This window comes from Arvicanthis niloticus, chromosome 11, assembly GCF_011762505.2.
Source record: "Arvicanthis niloticus isolate mArvNil1 chromosome 11, mArvNil1.pat.X, whole genome shotgun sequence".
Classification (NCBI taxonomy): domain Eukaryota; kingdom Metazoa; phylum Chordata; class Mammalia; order Rodentia; family Muridae; genus Arvicanthis; species Arvicanthis niloticus.
The window spans coordinates 35,622,384-35,634,527 of NC_047668.1; positions in this window are offsets into that span (position 1 = coordinate 35,622,384).

The following is a 12,144-nucleotide window of genomic DNA, read 5'->3' on the forward strand; positions in this document are numbered from 1 at the left end:
CTCAGAAATCCGCCTGCCTCTGCCTCCCAAGTGCTAGGATTAAAAGCGTGCGCCACCACTGCCCGGCAATTCAGGACTTTCTAATGTGGGAGAACTAGGTTCTGATGAAACCAAGTACCCTGTGTTGCTGATGCTTGTGTTCTTGCGCTTGCCTTTAGCCATCTGGATCTCCTTGGTGCTACCTGAGCTGTCTCTGGCTGGAGCCTTGTTTTCCCTATTATCTTGGTTATGTCAGAACTGTTTGGGATGGGTGTTGCTGCTGGTTTAGAGCTGAGGTCCAAGATCTGCTCGGTGCTCAGGTGGAAACAGGAAGGAACCAGTGCTCTGGGCCAGGAGTGAATTCCTGGGTCCCTGCGGGTCCTGATTACTCCCTGTTTGGGTAGAGTATTGCTGTCTCCTGACCTGAGATACTGCCTAGGTTAGAACTCCTGGGCGCCCTGCCACCTCTGGGTTTTGGGAAGTTGGGTACAGAGCTGTCTCCTGGGATCTGCTCTGTGCTCCGGGGCCCAAACAGGAAGGAACCGGTACTCCGGCCCTGGAGTGAATTCCTGGTTCACAGTGAGTCCCAATTACTTTCTATTTGGTGTGAGTGTTGCTGCCTCCTTACCCAAGACACTGCCCAGGTTAGAGCTCCTGAGAACCCCGTTTCCTCTGGAGTGCTCAGGCCCAGACCGGAAGGTTCCAGTGCTCCAGGCCAGGAGTGAATTCCTGGGTCCCTGTATATCCTGGTTACTCCCTGTTTGGGGAGAGCTTTGCTGAATCCTTACTTAGATACTTCCTGGGTTAGAGCTCCTGGTAGCCCTGCTTCATCTAGGTTTTGTCACTTCTTTCTTTTCAAAGCTCTACCCATGACCTGTAGCTTAAGAGTCCCCTAATGCAAGTGCAGTTGTTATGACAGTGTTCTTGGAATGTGACTGTCCACTGAAGTTTCCCCTCATGAAGCCTAGATCCCACCAGAGCCTCAGAGCATAACCCTCTGTGTTTTAATCTAAATTTGGCCTAAATCTGAAGCATTGTATTTATTCTGAATTCAGTTCTTGCTCACAGTTCAACTCTTTAATGTCTACAATCCTCCTGCCCCTTTCCCTCCTCCCTCTCCTTCCTTCCTCTTCTTCTTTCTCTACTACCCCTCCACCATTTGACATACTGATTCATGATGAAGCACAAACTAATTATAAAACGTTTAAAAGTAAATCTTACCAACAACACAGAATGAAGCTGTATTCACTGTGACTTGGATTTCTTTCTTCTCAATCATTAATTCACTGTGAACATTTTTATGTACTTACATATTATTTCATCTCTTCTTTTGTAAGTATCTAAATATTATATTGGGTCATTTCTAGAATTTATTCATCTTTTTATTTTGATACAAGTACTGTGTGAACATTGTTCACATGAATATCCCATTCCAGACTGCACTCTGTTTGTTTCTAATACCTATCAATGTTGAAATTTTTTAGTGTGTTTATTGGTCACTTAAATATTTTCTCTTTTGAAGTATGTGTTCACATATTTTACTTATTTTAATTAAATGCATATTTTGTTGTTAAAAATCCAGACATTATTTGCATAATCTGAGTGAATTCTTTGTTAGGCATACATACAAATATCTTTTTGGTTTTATTTCCCTTACATTTCTAAATCTTGTTTTAATTATTATTCTCTCTTTTAAGTAAACTCTCACTTTTAAGAAAGAGAAGAACTTTAGTAGCTATAAATTTCATTCAAAACACTTTTCTTCTTAAGTTAATTTACCTAGCATACAAAATGTATGATATTGTCATAAATCTACCATTGTACTTGTTCACAGTTGTCCCAGCTACCCTTGCTTGTCTCCAACATCCCCAAAAGGTTGGCATGTTGAATCTTTACTATTTTTTAAATTAAAATGTTCTAGTTTCTTATGTTTCCTACTTTCACCTGTCAGATATTTATGTAAGTCTAATGTTCAATTTAATCTTTTTTGAGTACCCTATAATTAATGACTTTTAATATTTCTAGATGCATTTGAGAGAGACAGAGAGCGAGAGCGAGAGCGAGAGAGAGAGAGAGAGAGAGAGAGAGCCAAATGTCAATTCTATCACTTGAAATTTCATGAGTCTTATTTGATAGGCAGCTTGTTGTTTGTTAGCAGTGACTCAGATACAAGGAGAAGAAGTGTGATCCTGGCATTTAATGAAAAAAGTGTTAATTAGATCAAATTGGTTGGTATATTCAAGTTTTCTTTAACGCTGGTGATTCAATTGTCTAATTTTCTGCTGACTACTGAGACATTTAGATTCTAAATTGTGGATTTACATATTTATTCCTTTTCATGATCTACAGGTTCTGAGATTTTGCTTAAATCTATAGCTTACTCTGAGAAAAATCAACCTATTATTGAGAATCTTTTTTCCTGCTGTGAGTGATGTTTGATTTTCCTATAATTTCCTAATTATAAAATGGATTTCTGCTTTGGCTGAAAAGCATTGACTCCTCACTTGGCTCAACAAGGTAATTAAGGGCAGAATAAAAGTCCAGGCTTTCTACGTTTGTCTCCAGGACTTTGAGTCAGACACCTTTACGACTCTACAAGTAAGCATGTTCATTGTTCAAGGAAAGTCTGTCTACAAAATGGTGATTCTCTTACCTTCAGGTATCATGGGTTCCAGCCTCTCAGATCACTCTAAAGTAAGATTATTCCAAACAGCCAAGTCACCACTTGGAAATCAGATTGTTCCCAAAGACATAACAACCTCTCTGAAGACAGACATCATGTGAAACCAGAGTTTGGTAGCTTGTTTATACAGACTTTTCTGTGCCCCAATGCTTCCCTTCTGTGCTCAGATTCTGTAGCTTATAACCACACTCAATATGGCTGAGATGTTTGGTTTCCTCCTTTTCCTAGTACTGTCATGTTGAATAAATTCCGTTCCACCTTTTCACTTCTATTCTCCATTTGGTGCTGTTACAATTAGCTGAGCCTAAAATTGAGCCTCTGCAGTCATGCATCTGGGCTAGGACCCCAGTAACATAGTCTCTTATTGGGACACCCACTAAACTCTCTGACATCTTCATACTTGCCCATCTTTCCCTATGAACCTATTTGTACCTTCAATTTAAAAATCTGTTTCTTTTTTAATGCATGCATTTAAGGCTTGATTTTTCATCCACTTTGATAGTCTGTTTAATTTGAAGCATTTAGTTTATTTGTGTAATTTATTGGTTGATATGGCTGGGCTTAACTCTGCCATCTGGCATTGATTTATTTTCCATTTCTTCCTCAGTCTTATTTCCTGTCTTCTTTTAGATTATTTTAGTTTTGTTTGCTTGTTAGTTTTATGAGTCTCTTGTGTTTGTTTTAGTAATCAATTTGGTTTTCTCTAATATTTTAAGGCTAAGATTAATTTTTCTTCTTAATGGATTCTTTAGAATGAATACTTAGATTAACATTAAATCAATATCGTAACACCTTGTGTGTGGTATAAAGATCTCACCCTACTCTCTGCCTTCTCTCATCTTTTGTGCGATTCTTATAGATTTTATTGTTAAAATAAACTAGCTCCCAGAGGATGCCATCTATTTTCATTTTAAATGTTAAGTTGATTTTATAAACACTTGAAAAAATAGAATCTCATAGAAATCCCCTATGTTTATTATGTATTCATGCCTGTTTAATCTTTTCTGTAAAGGTAAATTTTCTATTTTTATCGTTTTCTTTTGTCCTGAATTTTTCTTTTGTATTTTTGTAGTATGGATGTGTTTGAAACTTAGCTTCTCAATTTTTTGCTTAATTGAAGTTAGGTTCTTGTTGTAACCAGTTTTTTGGCTTATGTTTTAATGCTACCTAGCTAGGAATTTGTGCATGAATGAGAAGCTTCTTCAATGCTGATCTTGGCAGCTTCTGAAATCCTCAGTTTCTGGCAATAGTCCAGGTGGCACCTTCTACTATTACAGTTTTCATTCAACCCTGCAGTACTAGGATGCTTAGCTGTCGGATTATAGACTTACAGCTCAGTTATAGACCTAGGAAGTGAGGAGTCCTCTACCCTTGGTGGCTTTAGTGCATAGCCTGGACCAAGATTTTCTAGGCTCTTGGCCCTTACAGGTGGGTAGCACTCTGGAGTTTTTCCAGTGACCAGGATGTACATGTCTCTTCTCTGGCTCTTGACAGCTTATATTAGCCCCCAGCCCCAGCTCTAGCTATTCTCTTGGTTTTAATTACTACCACCATTCTTCATTGCGCCAACCACTTCTGTTCCTTGTTGTTTCTGTCCCAGCAAACTCATTGGATGCCTCTCATCAATACCAGTACCCGCACTGCTCCTGCTACTGAGCAGCTGCCACTACTGCCCTTTGTCACTGTTATTTTATCTACCCTAGATACCCTTGCTACAATTGTCACCACTGCCTCAACTGACACTATCCCTATTACTGTTTATTTTATTTACTTTTTATTTTTTAAATTTATACATATACATATATATGTGTATATATATATATATTAGATATTTTATTTACATTTCAGATGTTATTCCCTTTCCCCATTTCCCCCACACCCAGGAACCCCCATCACATCTCCCCTCCTCCTGCCTCTGTGTGGGTGTGCCCCCACCACCCACCCACTCACTCTCTCCTCCCTGCCCTCGAATTCCCCCACACTGGGTCATCCAACCTTCACGGGACAGAGGATCTCCTCTCCCACCTATGCTTGACAAGGCCATGCTCCTCTACATACACAGCTGGAGCCATGGGTCCCTCCATGTGTGCTCCCAGGCTGGTGGTTTAGACTCTGGGAGCTCTGGTTGGTTGGTAGTGTTGCTCTCCCCATGGGGCCACAAACCCTTTCATCTCCTTCAGTCTTCTCTCTAACTCCTTCATTGGGAACCCCATGATCAGATCAATTGTTAACTGTGAGCTTTTTCCTCTGTATATTTCAGGGTCTGGCAGACCTCTAAGGAGATAGCTATATCAGGCTCCTGTCAGCATGCACTTCCTGGTATCCACATCAGCATCTACCTTTGGTGATTGCACACGGGATAGACACCCAGGTGGAACAGTCTCCAGACGACCCCTCCTTCAGTTTCTGTTCCACACTTTGTCTCCATATTTGCTCCCATAAGTATTTTGTTACTCCTTCTGAGAAGTACCGAAGCACCCATACTTTTGTTTTCCTTCTTCATGAGCTTCATGTGGTCTGTGGGTTGTATCTTGAGTATTGCTAGCTTTTGGGCTATTATCTAAGTATCAGTGAATGAATACCATGTGTGTTCTTTTGTGACTGGGTTACCTCACTCAGGATGATATTTTTTAGTTCCATTCATTTGCCTAAGAATTTCACAGATTCATTGTTTTTAATAGCTGAGTAATACTCCATTGTGTACATGTACCATATTTTCTGATTCCATTCCTTTGTTGAAGGACATCTGGGTTCATTCCAGCTTTTGGCTATTATTAATAAAGCTACTATGAACATAGTTGAGCATATGTCTTTGTTATATGTTGGAGCATCTTCTGGGTATATGCCCAGGAGTGGTATAACTGGGTCCTTAGGTAATGCTATGTCCAATTTTCTGAAAAATTGCCAAACTGATTTCCAGAGTGATTGTACCAGCTTGCAATCCCACCAACAATGGAGGAATGTGCCTCTTTCTCCACATCCTCACCAGCATCTGATATCATCTGAGTTTTTTATCTTAGCCATTCTGACTGGTGTGGGGTGGAATCTCAAGGTTGTTTTGATTTGCATTTCCCTGATGACTAAGGATGTTGAGCATTTCTTAAGGTGCTTCTCAGCCATTTGAATTTCCTCAGTTGAGAATTCTTTTTTTAGCTCTATACCCCATTTTTAATAGGGATATTTGGTTGTCTGGAGTCTAATTTCTTGAGTTGGTTGTATTTATTGGATATTAGATGGAGGATTGGTAAAGATTCCCAATCTGTTGGTTGCCGTTTTGTCCTATTGACAGTGTCCTTTGCCTTACAAAAGTTTTGCAATTTTATGAGGTCCCATTTGTCAATTCTTGATCTTAGAGCATAAGCCATTGGTTCTTTTCAGGAACTTTCCCCCTATGGTCAAGTATTCAAGGTTCTTCCCCACCTTCTCTTCTCTTAGTTTCAGTGTATCTGGCTTTATGTGAAGGTCCTTTATCCACTTGGACTTGAGCTTTGTACAAGGAGATAAGAATGGATCAATTTGCATTTTTCTACATGAAGACCTCCAGTTGAACCAGCACCATTTGTTGAAAATGTTGTCTTTTTTGCACTGGACTGTTTTAGCTCCTTTGTCAAAACTCAAGTGACTATAGGTGTGTGGCTTCATTTCTGGGTCTTCAGTTCTATTCCATTGATCATCCTGCCTGTCTCTGGACCAATAAAATGCAGTTTTTATTACTATTGCTCTGTAGTGCATCTTGAGGTCAGGGACGGTGATTCCTCCAGAAGTTCTTTTATTGTTGAGAATAGTTCTCACTATCCTGGAGTTTTTGTTATTCCAAATAAATTTGCAAATTGCTCTTTCTGTCTCTATGAAGAATTGATTTGAAGTTTTGATGGTGATTGCATTGAATCTGTAGATTGCTTTCAGCAAGATGGCCATTTTTATTATATTAATCCTGCCAATCCATGAGCATGGGAAATCTTTCCATCTTCTGAGATCTTTGATTTCTTTCTTCAGAGACTTGAAATTCTTGCCATACAGATTTTTCATTTGCTTGGTTAAATTCACACCAAGGTATTTTATATTATTTGTGACTATCTTGAAGGGTGTCATTTCCCTAATTTCTTTCTCAACCTGTTTATCCTTCAAGTAGAGGAAGGCTACTGATTTGAGTTGATTTTATACCCAGCCACTTCACATAAGTTGTTTATCAGACTTAGGGGTTGTCTGGTGGAAGTTTTAGGGTCACTTAAGTATACTATCATATCATCTGCAAATAGTGAAATTTTGACTTCTTCTTTTCCTATTTGTATCCCTTTGACTTCCTTTTGTTGTCTGATTGCTCTGGTTAGGACTTCCAGTACTATATTGAATAGGTAGGAAGAGAGTGGACAGCCTTGTCTAGTCCCTGACTTTTGTGTGATTGCTTCAAGTTTATCTCCATTTAGTTTGATGTTGGCTACTGGCTTGTATATTGCTTTTACTATGTTTAGGTATGGGCCTTGAATTCCTGATCTTTTCAAGACTTTTACCATGAAAGGATGTTGAATTTTGTCAAATGCTTTCTCAGCATCTAGTAAAATGATCAGGTAGATTTTTTTCTTTGAATTTGCTTATATAATGGATTACATTGATGGATTTCTGAATACTGAACCATCCCTGCATTCCTGGAATAAAGCCTACTTGAACATGATGGATGATTGTTTTGATGTGTTTTTGAATTCTGTTTTTGAGAATTTTATTGAGTATTTTTGCATTGATATTCACAAGAAAGATTAGTTTGAAGTTTTCTTTCTTTGTTGTGTCTTTTTTGCATTTTAGGTATGAGCATAATTGTGGCTTCACAGAATGAATTGGGTAGTGTTCCTTCTGTTTCTATTTTGTGGAATAGTTTGAAGAGAATTGGTATTAGGTCTTTCTTGAAGGTCTAATAGAATTATGCACTAAAACTATTTGGTCCTGGGCTTTTCTTTTAGGTAGGGAGACTTTTAATGACTGCTGCTATTTCTTTAGGAGTTATGGAACTGTTTAGATGGTTTATCTGCCCCTGATTTAACTTTAGTACTTGGTATTTGTCTAGAAAGTTGTCCATTTCATCCAGATTTTCTAGTTTTGTTGAGTATAAGCTTTTGTAATAGGACCCGATGATTTTTTCAATTTCCTCAGTTTCTGTTGTTATGTCTCCCTTTTCAGTTCTGATTTTATTAATTTGGATACTGTCTCTATGCCCTCTGGTTAGTCTGCCTAAGGGTTTATCTATCTTGTTGATTTTCTCAAAGAACCAGCTCCTGGTTTCCTGGTTTTGTTGATATTTTGAATAGTTTTTTCTGTTTCTACTTGGTTGATTTCAGCCCTGAGTTTGATTATTTCCTGCAATCTACTCCTCTTGGATATATTAGCTTCTTTTTGTTCTAGTGCTTTCAGGTGTGCTGTCAAGTTGTTAGTGTATGCTCTTTCCAGTTTCTTTTTGTAGGAACTTAGAGCTATGAGTTTTCCTCTTAGTACTGCTTTCATGGAGTCCCACAAGTTTTGGTATGATGTGTCCCTATTTTCATTAAATTCTAAAAAGTCTTTAATTTCTTTATTTCTTCCTTGACCAAGTCATCATTGAGTAAAGCATTGTTCAGTTTCCACGTGTATGTGGGCTTTCCATTGTTTTTGTCATTATTAAAGACCAGCCTTAGTCCATGGTGGTCTGATAGAGTCCAAGGGATTATTTCAATCTTTTGTATCTGTTGAGGCCTGTTTCGTGACCAATTATATGGTCTGTTTTAGAGAAGGTACCATGAGGTGCTGAGAAAAAGGTATATTCTTTTGTTTTAGGATGAAATATTCTATAGATATCGGTTAAATCCAATTGGTTCATAACTTCTGTTAATTTCATTGTGTCTTAGTTTAGTTTTTGTTTCCATGATCTGTCCATTGCTGAGAGTGGGGTGTTGAAATCTCCCACTATTATTGTGTGATGTGCAATGTATGCTTTGAGCTTTAGTAAAGTTTCTTTTATGTATGTGGGTGCCCTTGCATTTGGGGCATAGATGTTCAGAATTGAGAGTTCCTCTTGGTACATTTTTCCTTTGATGAATATGAAGTGTCCCTCCTTATCTTTTTTGATTACTTTTGGTTGAAAATCGATTTTATTTGATATTAGAATCGCTACTTCAGCTTGTTTCTTGGGACCATTTGCTTGGAAGATTGTTTTCCGTCCTTTTACTTTGAGGTAGTGTCTGTCTTTTTCACAGAGGTGCGTTTCCAAAATGCTGGGTCATGTTTATGTATCCAGTCTGATAGTCTATGTCTTTTTTTTTTTTGGAGAATTGAGTCCATTGATATTAAGAGATATTAAGGAAAAATGAATGTTGCTTCCTGTTATCTTTGCTATTAGAGGTGGATTTATGTTTGTGTAGCTATCTTCTTTTGGGGTTGTTGGAAGATTACTTTGTTGCTTTTTCTAGGATGTAGTTTCCCTCCTTATATTGGTGTTTTCCACCAATTATCCTTTGAAGTGCTGGATTTGTGGTAAGATGTTGTGTAAATTTGGCTTTGTCATGGAATATCTTGGTTTCTCCATCAATATTGATTGAGAGTTTTGCTGGGTATAGTAGTCTGGGCTGGCATTTGTGTTCTCTTAGGGTTTGTATGATATCAGTCCAGGATCTCCTGGCTTTTATAGTCTCTGGTGAGAAGTCTGGTGTAATTCTTATAGGTCTGCCTTTATATGTTACTTTACCTTTTTCCCTTATGGCTTTTAGTATTTTTCTTTGTTTTATACATTTGATGTTTTGATTATTATGTGATGGAAGGTATTTCTTTTCTGTAGGCTTCTTGTATATTTATGGACATCTCTTTCTGTTGGTTATGAAAGTTTTCTTCTATAATTTTGTTGAAGATATTTATTGGCCCTTTAAGTTGGGAGTCTTCACCCTCATCTATACCTAATATCCTTAGGTTTGGCCTTCTCATTGTGTCCTGGATTTCCTGGATGTTTTGGGTTAGGAGCTTTTTGCATTTTGCATTTTCTTTGACAGTTGTGTCAATATTTTCCATGGTATCTTCTGCACATGAGATTCTCTCTTCTATCTCTTGTATTCTGTTGGTGATGCTTGCATCTATGACTCCTGATCTCTTTCCTAGGTTTTCTATCTCCAGAGTAGTTTCTCTTTGAGATTTCTTTATTGTTTCTACTTACATTTTTAGATCCTGGATTTTTTTTTTTTATTTAATTTCTTCACCCGTTTGGTTATGTTTTCTTGCAATTCTTTAAGGGATTTTTGTGTTTCCTCTTTAAGGGCTTCTACCTGTTTTCCTGTGTTCTCCTGTATTTTTTTAAGGCGGTTATTTCTGTCCTTCTTAAAGTCCTCTATCATTATCAAGAAAAGTGATTTTAATTCTGAATCCTGCTTTTCCGGTGTGATGGGGTGTCTAAGACTTGCTATGGTGGGAGAACTGGGTTCTGATGATGTCAGGTAACTTTGGTTTTTGTTGCTTATGTTCTTGCATTTGCCTTTTGTCATCTGGTTATCTCTAGTTCTACCTGCACTCACTGTCTCTGACTGGAGCCTGTCTTTCCAGTTATCTTGCTTGTGTCAGAACTCCTCAGAGTCCAGCTGTCTCTGTGATCCTGTGATCCTGAGCTCCTGGGCAGAAAAGCTCCTGGGACTCAGGCTGCCTCTGGGATCCTGAAATCCTGCTGCTTCTGAGTGCATTGGTTCCTCTGCTGCTCTGAGTGCAGTGGTTCCTCTGCTGCTCTGAGTGCAGTGGTTCCTTTAGGATGCTCTGAGTGCAGTGGTTCCTTTAGGATGGCTCAGGATATTGTGTCTTCACAGGAGCAGCCCTGTTACTGTTTATGTTGTCATTGCTTCTTCTGGCTTCATAATTTCAGGCCACTTTACTTATAATGGAGACCAAAATCAAGTTGGGAAAAGACCTGATTGAGAGAGGACAGTTGGGACTATAATGTAGTAAAACCTGTGGGAGGCTGCATTTGCTGTACAAGTGTCTCCTGAAATTTCAAACCCAAAGAAAAAAAATCTGCTTATATAGCCAGAAAAGGTGGTGCTTGTACCAATCACATCAGACTTTCATGGAAATTCACTCTAATTATGACATTGTACAAAAGTCCTTCTATAAGTTTCCCAGGGAAACCATTGCATCCCAAGGTAGAAATAATTTCTTGGTCAATTAGAGTTCAGTGTTTAGAACAAGCCATGTTAAACATATGGTGCTGGGGCTATGCTTCAAGGAGTTAGAATCATGCTTGGCAGCAAGCAGCTGTGATTATAGTGGAGCCTATTCAGGTTATCAATAGAGTGTATAAAATTGCCAGTGATGTTGACATAGGGTAGTTTGGCTAGATGCTTTACTGAGATTCCTTTGCTCAAGGTACACAAGGTATCAGGGAAGAGTCTAACAGCTAGGTGCTCATTAGGAAAGTCAAACTTCCCTAGCTTCTAACATCTTAGCTCATGCAATAAAAAGATAAACATCAAAAGAAGCACTTAGTTTTGCATCAGCAAAATTAATACCAATTTAAACATTATTTAGCAGTGTTTCTGCAGTGTGTAGCTCCTGCCCAGTGTTACAGTGAGAGATGTGTCTCCACTCAACTATTTCAATCTTATTTTCATCCATCCTTAAGACCTGAGTGTGTAACAAGGCTGTTTCCCCCCCATTGGTTTCTTACTGATTTTAGCCATGGGAGACCCTGACTTGATATAAAAATAGCATGAAGCTGGATTTTGTCTTGCTAGCTTCATCATGATGGATGTCTGGGTCTGGATGACCCTCCTCCATACCGGGCATCCAGCTCCTTTATGGACCAACTGTTGATGTGGTGCTCCATCCCATGGGACTTTTCTCAACAGTGGCCTTTCTTTCTAAAGAGGGAGTTTTCCAAGCTTAGAACCTTTGTCTTCTTTCAATAAGTTTGAGAAAGCACACTTATACCCGCAAGGAAGTTGATTACAATGCACCATTACTCTGTCTGGAGAATTTCAGATTAGCATGGGAGTAAATGCTATTTTTATTCCTCAAAGGGAAGAGGTAACAGTTTGTAGGTCCAATGAACTTGGTAGATATTAGATCTGGGGTGCTGAGTGGGAGCTTAAAAGAGACTAGGGGCTCATAGCCTTCCTAATAGGCTTGCCAGCAAATCTTTAAGCCAGACAAGGTTCATGGCTCAGATGTTGATAACCTGAGGACAAGAGAAGAATTCTGAGTGTATGAGGGAGAAAAGGAAAATCCCATAAGTAGCCAGTAAAAGTTAAGTACAACAGGCTATAACTGGGCTTCAGTGTTTTCCCTTGCAGCTGGCACATGGAATGGAGGGACAGCTAAAGAATGGGGTTCTCCCCTTAGATATTGCATAGGGTTCTGAGCAACAACCAATAGGACATACTGGAAGTGCTGAACTGGCTCAGATAAGTAGAACAGGGAATTCTGGAGAGGTCCACAACAGGCAGCTATAATCTGAAGGCTCTGGGTTGAGAGCAGCGAGGTTCAGT